The sequence below is a fragment of the Nerophis ophidion genome, linkage group LG09 (assembly GCF_033978795.1).
Source record: "Nerophis ophidion isolate RoL-2023_Sa linkage group LG09, RoL_Noph_v1.0, whole genome shotgun sequence".
Classification (NCBI taxonomy): domain Eukaryota; kingdom Metazoa; phylum Chordata; class Actinopteri; order Syngnathiformes; family Syngnathidae; genus Nerophis; species Nerophis ophidion.
Genome location: NC_084619.1, coordinates 66,581,637 through 66,595,572, shown reverse-complemented (window position 1 = coordinate 66,595,572; position 13,936 = coordinate 66,581,637). Strand labels below are relative to the sequence as shown.

At 39.9% G+C, this 13,936-nt stretch overlaps 1 protein-coding gene across 9 annotated transcripts in view; it reads right to left on the bottom strand.

Annotated features, from left to right (window-relative positions):
- The window catches only part of ccser2a (coiled-coil serine-rich protein 2a), a 151,015-nt gene that overhangs the window by 65,499 nt on the left and 71,580 nt on the right, over nucleotides 1-13,936 (bottom strand). The window lies entirely within an intron of this gene.

Below are 13,936 nucleotides of genomic sequence, written 5' to 3'. Positions count from 1 at the left end.
TCCAAGCACATTTTGTTTTAACTTTTTATGACCCAGTGCTGGGATGCTGCTTAATGTGACCCTTCCCCTTAGAAGCAGCTTCAGCTATGTAATCAGGGAATGCCCAAATAAATAGGGAGGGGCTGGAACTTTTTAATCAGAGCGTGGGGTGACCAAGTACGAGGGTGCAGGTCCACTCGATCTCCTCATGATCTAAATTCAAACCTGTCTCTGTTTGATTCCTTGCTTCTTGTCCTGTTTAATAGCTAGTTCTGTGTTTGAACCTGACAGCGATGCGTAAAGAAATACAAAGATACCGTAGTGAATGTGTGCAGACTATAGCTGTAGAGTGAAAAGGTGCCGGACCATTCTACGTTATCAGTGAAAGTCTCACATCTGTGGAAGTCTTTGCCACTGGAGTTAAAGTCACAGTCAGACATTTTCTCCACAAAACAGAAAAAGTGGCTTAAGGAAAATCAGAGGTGTGAGCACTAGAACTTGGTGTAGTATGCAATTATTTTGTGCCTCTCTTAATCTTTTTATAAGTGTTTTTCACTTTTCTGAACTTTTCTTCAAAAGCTTAACTGGGGACGAGGGTTGCCAATAGCCCGTGGCTAAAGAGTCTTATGTACAGTACGGGCCAAAAGTTTGCACACACCTTCTCATTTGTCACTGAAGGCATGCAATCTATGACCCTTTCAGGTGACTACCTCTTGAACAGCCCTGGGCAAAGTAAGGCCGTTAAGCTTTTCAATCTGGCCTGCCGGACATTCCCAAATAATATTTTTAAATGATTAAGATGGAAAGTGTAGCTGCCAATATGATGTTTTCTAATGACCGTAAGTCTTGAACTAACGTATTTCTTTGAATTGGCGCCTAGCTAGAATTACTGCCGGGTCAAACTTGTTTCGCCAAATAATTAGCATATGCCTAGAATTTCCACCGGGTCAAACTCGTCACGTCACGAGTGACACTTCACCTGTCATCATTTTCAAAATGGAGGAGGCGGATTTCAATCATTTGAAATCGCAAAAAGGGAAGAAGATTAAGATCTATTCAGTAGGATTTAAGGTCCAAGCTATTGAATATGCTAAAAAGAACAGTAAGCAGCTATGTTTTATTAATATACCGTAGCTGCGTGTGTCAAATATGAGTCATTAAATGACTCCCGCCTCCTGGTGGTAGAGGGCGCTAGTAATCCTTCTTGCGACTACTCGGCTGCAGAAGAAGTGACAACAAGCAGCAAGAGTGAGCAGCGATCGTTTATTTTTTTCCTCTCGCTTGCACTTTTAACATGGAGGATTACATATCTAAAATGAAACAGTTTTCTAAACTGGACTTTCAATCAAAGCAGGAGGTAATAAAGGAAGATCTCCATTGAGACAGAGAGACTTTTAAAACTGAAGAAAGATAAGGAAGACTTCTATAAACAAGTTATGGATGCTTTTGATCAGAAGGAGCTGCGCATGGACTTCATTTATAAGTAAAGGTAAGACCATAATAACGTTTTTTTTAATTAAATGTGCTTTTCATGATGGTATCCTTACATCACACTCAAATTTATAAACGCAGGCCTATTTTAAACTGCCTTTCAAATGTCTATTCTTGGTGTTGGATTTTATCAAATAAATTTCCCCCAAAAATGAGACTTATATATGTTTTTTTTTCCTTCTTTATTATGTATTTTCGGATTTTTTTTTCATTAAATGTGCTTTTCATGATGGTATCCTTACATCACACTCAAATTTATAAGCGCAGGCCTATTTTAAACTGCCTTTCAAATGTCTATTCTTGGTGCTAGATTTTATCAAATAAATTTCCCCCCAAAAATGAGACTTATATATGTTTTTTTTTCCTTCTCTATTATGCATTTTTGACATTTTTTTCAATAAATGTGCTTTTCATGATGGTATCCTTACATCACACTCAAATTTATAAGCGCAGGCCTATTTTAAACTGCCTTTCAAATGTCTATTCTTGGTGTTGGATTTTATCAAATAAATTTCCCCCAAAAATGAGACTTATATATGTTTGTTTTCCTTCTTTATTATGCATTTTCAGAATTTTATTTCATTAAATGTGCTTTTCATGATGGTATCCTTACATCACACTCAAATTTATAAGCACAGGCCTATTTTAAATTGCCTTTCAAATGTCTATTATTGGTGTTGGATTTCATCAAATAAATTTCCCCCAAAAATGAGACTTATATAGGTTTGTTTTCCTTCTTTATTATGCATTTTCGGAATTTTTTTTCATTAAATGTGCTTTTCATGATGGTATCCTTACATCACACTCAAATTTATAAGCGCAGGCCTATTTTAAACTGCCTTTCAAATGTCTATTCTTGGTGTTGGATTTTATCAAATAAATTTCCCCCCAAAATGAGACTTACATATGTTTTTATTCCTTCTCTATTATGCATTTTTGACTTTTTTTTTAAATAAATGTGCTTTTCATGATGGTATCCTTACATCACACTCAAATTTATAAGCGCAGGCCTATTTTAAACTGCCTTTCAAATGTCTATTCTTGGTGTTGGATTTTATCAAATAAATTTCCCCCAAAAATGAGACTTATATATGTTTTTTTTCCTTCTTTATTATGCATTTTCGGAATTTTTTTTCATTAAATGTGCTTTTCATGATGGTATCCTTACATCACACTCAAATTTATAACGCAGGCCTATTTTAAACTGCCTTTCAAATGTCTATTCTTGGTGTTGGATTTTATCAAATAAATTTCCCCTAAAAATGAGACTTATATATATGTTTTTTTTCCTTCTTTATTATGCATTTTCGGAATTTTTTTTCATTAAATGTGCTTTTCATGATGGTATCCTTACATCACACTCAAATTTATAAGCGCAGGCCTATTTTAAACTGCCTTTCAAATGTCTATTCTTGGTGTTGGATTTTATCAAATAAATGTCCCCCCAAAATGAGACTTATATATGTTTTTATTCCTTCTCTATTATGCATTTTTGACTTTTTTTTTTTTTAAATAAATGTGCTTTTCATGATGGTATCCTTACATCACACTCAAATTTATAAGCGCAGGCCTATTTTAAACTGCCTTTCAAATGTCTATTCTTGGTGTTGGATTTTATCAAATAAATTTCCCCCCAAAATGAGACTTATATATGTTTTTTTTCCTTCTTTATTATGCATTTTCGGAATTTTTTTTCATTAAATGTGCTTTTCATGATGGTATCCTTACATCACACTCAAATTTATAACGCAGGCCTATTTTAAAATGCCTTTCAAATGTCTATTCTTGGTGTTGGATTTTATCAAATAAATTTCCCCTAAAAATGAGACTTATATATATGTTTTTTTTCCTTCTTTATTATGCATTTTCGGAATTTTTTTTCATTAAATGTGCTTTTCATGATGGTATCCTTACATCACACTCAAATTTATAAGCGCAGGCCTATTTTAAACTGCCTTTCAAATGTCTATTCTTGGTGTTGGATTTTATCAAATAAATGTCCCCCCAAAATGAGACTTATATATGTTTTTATTCCTTCTCTATTATGCATTTTTGACTTTTTTTTTTTAAATAAATGTGCTTTTCATGATGGTATCCTTACATCACACTCAAATTTTCAAGCATAGGCCTAAATTTACCGCATGCCTTTGGTAAGCGCCGGAATGGGAAGATGATTTAAATTAATTAGCGCCCCGGCGGCAATTCAAGGAAATACGGTAAATCCAAACCGGTATAGCTCGGTTTGGTAGAGCGGCCGTGCCAGCAATTTGAGGGTTCCAGGTTCGATCCCTGCTTCCGCCATCCTAGTCACTGCCGTTATGTACTTGGGCAACACACTTTACCCACCTGCTCCCAGTGCCACCCACACTGGTTTTAATGTAACTTAGATATTGGGTTTCACTATGTAGAAGTGCTTTGAGTCACTAGAGAAAAGCGCTATGTAAATATAATTCACACACACACACTCAAACAACAACAAAAAGGTAGCAACAATGAAGTTAAAGTAGCAATGATTGATACACACACACTAGGTGTGGCCAAATTATTCTCCGCATTTGACCCATCACCTTTGATCACCCCCTGGGAGGTGAGGGGAGCAGTGAGCAGCAGCGGTGGCCGCGCCCGGGAATAACTTTTGGCTGATTTAACCCCCAATTCCAACCCTTGATGCTGAGTGCCAAGCAGGGAGGTAATGGCTCCCATTTTTATAGCCTTTGGTATGACTCAACCGGGGTTTGAACTCACGACCTCCCAGATTGAGGGCGGACACTCTCAAAAATGCTGCTGCTTGAAATATTTTACCCAAAGTGTCCGCACGCAGCTCTTCTCACTTGCACAATACACGTCATTGAGGCAGCCAAACAATGGGGGTAGAATCCAAGTCGGGGAGGATCCAACCAGCAAAATGTCCACCCTTACTGGCCTTGGTCCACGTTGTCAGGCTGCGTGTTCTGGGAACTCCGCAAGAGAGAAGAATCTTGGAGTCCGAAGGAAGGGGAAACTGTGGGGGCTCCCTTTCATCCACAAGCTTAGGCCAGTGGTCCGGTTCCGATTAGGCCCGGTCTTCTTCTTCCTGTTGTGTGGCAGAGTCATCAAGACGTCTTAGGGAGGGACGGAGGGAGGGAAGGAAGGCCGGACCGGCAGGGACTCTGGAGCACAACAAACAGTTGCAGAGTGCCCACCCTCCTGGGCTGGACTTTAACGGGACTCTTCTGGTCCGCCTCGCTTTCCCTGAGCCTACCCTGTCGCACAGGGCTATAAATAAGGCCTCCTCCCCCCAAAAAAAGACTAGGAAGGGGACGTGGCTACCATTCCTGTCTGGAACTGTATACAACAGGGGTGTCCAAACTTTTTCCACTGAGGGCCGCACACTGAAAAATCAAAGCAAGCCGGCGGCCATTTTCATCATTTTTTATTTTAAAAACCAATACATTATACAGTGGGGCCAAAAAGTATTTAGTCAGTCACCGATTGTGCAAGTTCTCCCTCTTAAAATGATGACATAGGTCTGTAATTTTCATCATAGGTACACTTCAACTGTGAGAGACAGAATGTAGAAAAAAAAATCCAGGAATTTTAAAGAATTTATTTGTAAATTATGGTGGAAAATAAATATTTGGTCAACCATTCAAAGCTCTCACTGATGGAAGGTGGTTTTGGCTCAAAATCTCATTCATTCTTTCCTTAACACGGATCAATCGTCCTGTCCCCTTAGCAGAAAAACAGCCCCAAAGCATGATGTTTCCACCACCATGCTTCACAGTAGGTATGGTGTTCTTGGGATGCAACTCCATATTCTTCTTCCTCCAAAGTGTATACCAAAAAACTCTATTTTGGTTTCATCTGACCACATGACATTCTCCAAATCCTCTGCTGTATCATCCATGTATCCATTTTGGTATCAACTCAACTCGTCGTGTTTGGAGGAAGAGGAATACTGAGTTGCATGCCAAGAACACCATACCTACTGTGAAGCATGGGGGTGGAAACATCATGCTTTTTCTGCTAAGGGGACAGGACGATTGAGCCCAAGGACATAACGGCAGTGACTAGGATGGCGGAAGCAGGGATCGAACCTGGAACCCTCAAATTGCTGGCACGGCCGCTCTACCAAACCGAGCTATACCGGTTTAGATTTACCGTATTTCCTTGAATTGCCGCCGGGGCGCTAATTAATTTAAAACCTCTTCTCATTCCGGCGCTTACCAAAGGCATGCGGTACATTTTAGGCCTGCGCTTAAAAATTTGAGTGTGATGTAAGGATACCATCATGAAAAGCACATTTATCAAAATAAAATGTCAAAAAGAATGAATGGGGCCATGTATCGTGAGATTTTGAGCCAAAACCTCCTTCCATCAGTGAGAGCTTTGAATGGTTGACCAAATACTTATTTTCCACCATAATTTACAAATAAATTCTTTAAAATTCCTCCAATGTGAATTCCTGGATTTTTTTTTCACATTCTGTCCCTCACAGTTGAAGTGTACCTATGATGAAAATTACAGACCTCTGTCATCATTTGAAGTGGGAAAACTTGCACAATCGCTGGCTGACTAAATACTTTTTTGCCCCACTGTATGTATAAAAAATGAACATTTTGGCCTCCACTCAGTTATGATCACGGGGACCCCAAAGGGTTTTGGTCAAAAAAAAATATTAAAAATGTGTCATTATTTAGTATTATTATTTTCATTATTATTCAAGTTTTAAATGTCTAGATCAGGGGTCACCAACGCGGGCACCAGGTCGCCCGTAAGGACCAGATGAGTCGCCCGCTGGCCTGTTTTAAAAATAGCTCACTTGTTTAAATAAATCCATTCATTTTTTTACTTTGCTTCTTATAACTTTCAGAAAGACAATTTTAGAGAAAAAAATACAACCTTAAAAATTATTTTAGGATTTTTAAACACATATACCTTTTTACCTATTAAATTTCTTCCTCTTCTTTCCTGACAATTTAAATCAATGTTCAAGTAAATTATTTTTTTTTAATTGTAAAGAATAATAAATACATTTGAATTAAATTTTTCATTTTAGCTTCTGTTTTTTCGACGAAGAATATTTGTGAAATATTTTTTCAAACCTATTATGCGTAAAATTCCCAAAAAATTATTCTGGCAAATCTAGAAAATCTGTAGAACCAAATTTAAATCTTCTTTCAAAGTCTTTTGAATTTCTTTTAAAATTTTGGTTCCGGAATATCTAGAAGAAATATTGATTTGTCTTTGTTAGAAATATAGCTTGGTCCAATTTGTTATATATTCTAACAAAGTGCAGATTGGATTTTAACCTATTTAAAACATGTCATCAAAATTCTAAAATTAATCTTAATCAGGAAAAATTACTAATGATGTTCCATAAATTATTTTAAATTTTTCAAAAAGATTCAAATTGGCTAGTTTTTCTCTTCATTTTTTTCAGTTGAATTTTGAATTTTAAAAGAGTCGAAATTGAAGATTAACTATGTTTCAAAATTTAATTTTCATTTTTTTCGTGTTTTCCCCTCTTTGAAACCGTTCAATTAAGTGTTTTTTACAACATTTATTCCCTACAAAAAACCTTCTGTAAAAGGAAAAAAAATGTACGACGGAATGACGGACAGAAATACCCATTTTTTTAACGTATATATAGATTTATTTACTAAAGGTAAATTGAGTGAATTGGCTATTTCTGGCAATTGATTTAAGTGTGTATCAAACTGGTAGCCCTTCGCATTAATCAGTACCCAAGAAGTAGCTCTAGGTTTCAAAAAGGTTGCTGACCCCTGCTCTAGATCAACATTAGGAAAAAAAATGGAAAAAACACGAAATGAACAAGTAGAGTAATAATAATTTTTTTTACAGTTTGTCCCTCATAATGTAGACAAAATAATAGGTGTATAAATGACACAATATGTTACTCCATAGACTAATTAGGAGTATTTGTTTGTTTACTGGGCTTCACGGTGGAAGAGGGGTTAGTGCGTCTGCCTCACAATACGAAGGTCCTGGGTTCAAATCCAGGCTCGGGATCTTTCTGTGTGGAGTTTGCATGTTCTCCCCGTGAATGCGTGGGTTCCCTCCGGGTACTCCGGCTTCCTCCCACTTCCAAAGACATGCACCTGGGGATAGGCCCCTCCCACCTCCAAAGACATGCACCTGGGGATAGGCTCCTCCCACCTCCAAAGACATGCACCTGGGGATAGGTTGATTGGCAACACTAAATTGGCCCTAGTGTGTGAATGTGAGTGTGAATGTTGTCTGTCTATCTGTGTTGGCCCTGCGATGACGTGACGACTTGTCCAGGGTGTACCCCGCCTTCCGCCCGATTGTAGCTGAGATAGGCGCCAGCGACCCCGAACGGGAATAAGCGGTAGAAAATGGATGGATGGGTGTTTGTTTACTTACTCCTAAAAGACAAGTTGTCTAGTATGTTCAACATTTTATTTAAGGACTAAAATACAATAGTAAACATATGTTTCATGTACACTAAGATTTTTTTTTGTTCAAAAAAAGACATTTTTTGTGGTCCCCTTTATTTAGAAAAGTACCGAAAAGTACCAAAATATTGGTATGGAGACGAGCTTAACCAAAGTGATCAGATTAAGGTGTTTCCATGCTTCTTCAGAGCCACACTTTGTGATAAATCGGACTAATTGAGTGCATGGACACGTACCGAGTGTAACACTCTTTAGCGAGGGAGATGTTGTTTTTCTCGGTATTCAAAATAAAGTACACATCTTTTCTTTAACGTCCTCTCATTTCCCGAGAACGTGCTCACCGTCCTCGGCCAGCGTCTGTTAGCAGTAGGAGGAGGCCTGGTCATACATACCAAGCCAGGATGTGTCACACACTGCCCGCAGTAAACACTCTCCTTTGTTTCCATAGTGACGAGTGGGAATTATCTCCACGCGTCTCATTCACATTCATGGCTGAGGTCTCGACCTCCATTCATCCTCTCATGCAGATGTTGAATGCAACATGCGGGATCATGCAACATGATTATTAGCTAAAAACAACCAGATTTAATGCAAATTCAGTAGAATTTTAACCCTGAAGTGTGCATTCCTCAATCACATGCCCAGATAATTGCCAGCATGCTACACACTACTTATGTTCTAGTATTTGAGCCCGAAGACTTCATCCAGTCAGGTAAGTGTTGATGATATTACCGGGCTAAATATATTTGGTCTGTGCTATTTACGTTCAATTGCTTGTTTCTGTATAACTGTAGACTTCCACTCAAGCTAGTTAGCTGTTCCTGACTTTGGGGGCCAATATCTCGAGCTAGCTAGGTTTATGTACAAACCCCGTTTCCATTTGAGGGGGGAAAATTGTGTTAAATGTAAATATAAACAGAATACAATGATTTGCAAATCATTTTCAACCCATATTCAGTTGAATATGCTACAAAGACAACATATTTGATGTTCAAACTGATAAAAAAAAAATTTTTTTGCAAATAATCATTAACTTGAGAATTTGATGCCAGCAACACATGACAAAGAAGTTGGGAAAGGTGGCAATAAATACTGATAAAGTTGAGGAATGCTCATCAAACACTTATTGGGAAAATCTCACAGGTGTGCAGGCTAATTGGGAACAGGTGGGTGCCATGATTGGGTATAAAAACAGCTTCCCAAAAAATGCTCAGTCTTTCGCAAGAAAGGATGGGGCGAGGTACACCCCTTTGTCCACAACTGCATGAGCAAATAGTCAAACAGTTTAAGAACAACGTTTCTCAAAGTGCAATTGCAAGAAATTTAGGGATTTCAACATCTATGGTCCATAGTATCATCAAAAGGTTCAGAGAATCTGGAGAAATCACACCACGTAAGCGCCATAGCCGGAAACCAACATTGAATGACCGTGACCTTCGATCCCTCAGACGGCACTGTACCAAAAACCGGCATCAATCTCTAAAGGATATCACCACATGGGTTCAGGAACACTTTAGAAAACCACTGTCACTAAATACAGTTTTTCGCTACATCTGTAAGTGCAAGTTAAAGCTCCACTATGCAAAGCGAAAGCCATTTATCAACAACATCCAGAAACGCAGCCGGCTTCTCTGGGCCCGAGATCATCCAAGATGGACTGATGCAAAGTGGAAAAGTGTTCTGTGGTCTGACGAGTCCACATTTCAAATTGTTTTTGGAAATATTTGACAAAGTGTCATCAGGACAAAGGGAAGCAAACCAACCAGACTGTTGTCGACGCAAAGTTCAAAAGCCAGCATCTGTGATGGTATGGGGGTGCATTAGTGCCCAAGGCATGGGTAACTTACACATCTGTGAAAGCACCATTAATGCTGAAAGGTACATACAGGTTTTGGAACAACATATCCTACCATCTAAGCGCCGTCGTTTTCCTGGACGCCCCTGCTTATTACAGCAAGACAATGCCAAGCCACATTCAGCACGTGTTACAACAGCGTGGCTTCGTAAAAAAAAGAGTGTAGGTACTTTCCTGGCCCGCCTGCAGTCCGGACCTGTCTCCCATGGAAAATGTGTGGCGCATTATGAAACGTAAAATACGACAGCGGAGACCCCGGACTGTTGAACGACTGAAGCTCTACATAAAACAAGAATGGGAAAGAATTTCACTTTCAAAGCTTCAACAATTAGTTTCCTCAGTTCCCAAACGTTTATTGAGTGTTGTTAAAAGAAAAGGTGATGTAACACAGTGGTGAACATGCCCTTTCCCAACTACTTTGGCACGTGTTGCAGCCATGAAATTCTAAGTTAATTATTATTTGCAAAAAAAAACAATCAGTTTATGAGTTTGAACATCAAATATGTTGTCTTTGTTGCATATTCAACTGAATATGGGTTGAAAATGATTTGCAAATCATTGTATTCTGTTTATATTTACATCTAACACAATTTCCCAACTCATATGGAAACGGGATTTGTATTTATATTTGTGAGTGGCATTGCATTAGCCTTTTGCAAGCTTCTAATCTTATTCTACACAATAAGATGGCCGGCGTCCAACTTTAAATCATCAAAAAAATTGGTCAAAATTTCCAAACTTCCCAAACTTAATTTCCCCGGGTAAATTTCTGGAAAGTTTCCGGAAATTTACCGTAAACTTTCCACCCCTTTGCAGTCCTGCATATGTGACCCAGTTAGAGTTGCAAAGGGGTGGAAAGTTTTAGGTAAATTTACGGAAACTTTCCATAAATTTACCACGGGAAGTTAAACTCGGGAATCAGAATCATAATGAGAAATATTTTACTAATCCCAGAGGGGAAATTAAAATTAAAACATTTGCAGCACAATCCCATTCAAGATCAGAGAAACACTTACAGGGAGACAGAACAGGATCGCTGACGGGTCTGCCAACTTACGGCGTCCCTTACAAAAAAGGTGGGATACAGGTAAACAATGGGGAGTGAGGAAATAAATAAATACATTTGGAAGTTTGAAAATATTGATCATTTTTTTGATTATTCAAAGTTGGACACAAGTTAGTTTTTTTACTCAATATGACAGTGCAACTGTCATACTAAATCTGAAAGTTGTATAAACATAACTCCAAAACCAAACATGCATTAGGTCTAAAAATGCCTGTAATATTGTATTTATTTTAGTTTTACTAGAATCAGTAGTTTTTGTAACGTTTGCAAATACAAACATTAACAAGTTATTTAAACATAACTCTTAAACCACACATGCAAAATGGCTAATAATGCCTGGAAAAATGCATCTTTGTGAGTTTTACTACAAAAGTTAGTTTTTTTTACTCAATATGACAGTATAACTGTCATAGTAAATCCGTCCTTCCATCCATTTTCTTCCGCTTATCCGTGGTTGGGTCGTGGGGGCAGCAGCCTAAGCAGGGAAGCCCAGACTTCCAGCTCTTCCAGGGGGATCCCGAGGCGTTCCCAGGCCAGCCGGGAGACATAGTCCTCCCAACGTGTCCTGGGTCTTCCCCGTGGCCTACTGCCGGTCGGACTTTCCCTAAACACCTCCGTAGAGATGCATTCGAATGGCAACAACTTTGTCAAGGGAATTAATGTGAATTATGGGGAATTAACTGTCACGGCCAGGGCGCATTCCAATGGGTCCTCATCCGTGCCTCATGACGAGCGCACCGCGGGCCACGCCCACATGCGCTCTTTCAGCTGACAGCACACTCGGACACGCCCCTGCTCGCGCTGAGAGCAGCACGCCCACGCAGCTACAAGCCTGCAGACGATTGCATTTCTACACACCTGGAATTGATGAGGGCGAGCTGCTTAAAAGACCAGTGGACCCAGGGATCCTGGCGGGAACTCAGTTTCTCATATGGTGAACCGTAAGCGAAGCTTTATGCTCTATTTTTGTTTCCTCTCCGTGGCTTGATGTGTCCTTTGTCTTCTCCCGTGTTTCAGCAGTGTTTTCCTTCTGTTTTCCCTGGATTCCGACCGCCTCCCTCGTTCCTCTGACTCCTCACTCGCCCCAAGACTCTGAAAACCTCTCTCCCGCCCCGGATCCCCTGCATGCCCCATGGACTGCCTCGTTCCTTCGCTCCTCATTCAACATTTACGGTAACACTTAACGGTTAATCTGCACACATAGTCACACACATACACTCTTGGATTTTGTCACACACCATTCTATAGTTTATTAGTATTTTTAATTATTATTATTACTGTATATATGTTTATATATTTACCACATGTATAATAAATCTTTGGACATTACTTCCCCCTGATGTCAGTGTGCCGTCACCTCCACTCGGTAAACCATAACATTAACAGGAATTAATAATAATAATAATAATAATGGATTAGATTTATATCACGCTTTTCTATTGTTAGATACTCAAAGCGCTCACAGAGAAGTGGGAACCCATTATTCATTCACAACTGGTGGTGGTAAGCTACATCTGTAGCCACAGCTGCCCTGGGGTAGACTGACGGAATCGTGGCTGCCAGTTTGTGCCTACGGCCCCTCCGACCACCACCTATCATTAATTCACCAGTGTGAGCGGCACCGGGGGCAAAGGGTAAAGTGTCCTGCCCAAAGACACAACGGCAGCGATTTTGAATGTCAATAGGTGGGAAGCGAACCTGCAACCCTCAGGTTTCTGGCACGGCCGCTCTACCCACTACGCCATGCCGCCCCCAAATGGAAAGTAACAGGAAATTTGGGGTGATTTATACAAACCATCATATAAATACATAAATATAAACATTTTGTGGTCAAAATAGGCAGACATGCATGCAAACATTTGAGGAATGCACAGTGCAGGGTTAAAATTCTACTGAATTTGCATGAAATCAGGTTGTTTTAGCTACTAATCATGCTTCAAGAGCCAGCATGTTGCATTCAATGTTTATTCCCATTCATTCCCATGGAAAGTTTCCAACTGTGAATATTCCCGGAATTGTGAAGTGAATGTGAAGATAATTATATTTATATAGCGCTTTTCTCTACTGACTCAAAGCGCTTTACATAGTGACACCCAATATCTAAGTTACATTTAAACCAGTGTGGGTGGCACTGGGAGCAGCTGGGTAAAGTGTCTTGCCCAAGGACACAACGGCAGTGACTAAGATGACGGAAGCGGGAATCGAACCTGCAACCCCTTAAGTTGCTGGCACGGCCACTCTACCAACCGAGCTATGCCACCCTAGACACGGTACTATCTGATAATGAAGCTGCCGGAACAATCAAACATGACCTGATTACCTTCAGCACATACAATTAAGCCCTTTTTCCACTCCTTTATGAGGAGATTTTTAACGAGATTGACAGACGCGATGAAGGAACGTGGCGGTGTGGCGGCAGTAGGGACAATGAGGCGTTCAAGTAACCACCTTGTTAAGGCGATGGCACTGTCTGCTGGTGTGTGTGTGTGTGTGTGTGTGTGTGTGTGTGTGTGTGTGTGTGTGTGTGTGTGTGTGTGTGTGTGTGTGTGTGTGTGTGTGTGTGTGTGTGTGTGTGTGAGTGTGTGTGTGTGGCGACCGGCTCAGACAGCTGTTGTCGTCCTCGCCCGTGCAGGTTGACTAGCGAGCTGTCACTACCAGCGTGATGGATGGCCTATAAATAACTCCGGTGCGAGCGTACAAACACGGCGGTCCACGCCGCGTTTAAAACAGATGTTGATGAGCCAAAAAGGAAGGGGGCGTTTGATCAAGCCGATTGTAAGACGTGGAAGATGGAAATGCGAAGTGAGAGCAAAGCTATTTTATTTGGAAAATGGTGTAATGATAAGTGTGAACAGTAGATGGCAGTCAAACATAAGAGATAGGTGTGGACTGCACTACGATGGCAGTTGCACATAAGAGATATGTCCAGACTGCAATATGATGGCAGTCAAACATAAGAGATAGGTGTGGACTGCACTACGATGGCAGTCACACATAAGAGATACGTGTGGACTGCAATATGATGGCAGTCACACATAAGATATATGTGTAGACTGCAATATGATGGCAGTCACACATAAAAGACGTGTAGACTGCAATATGATGGCAGTCACACATTAGAGATAC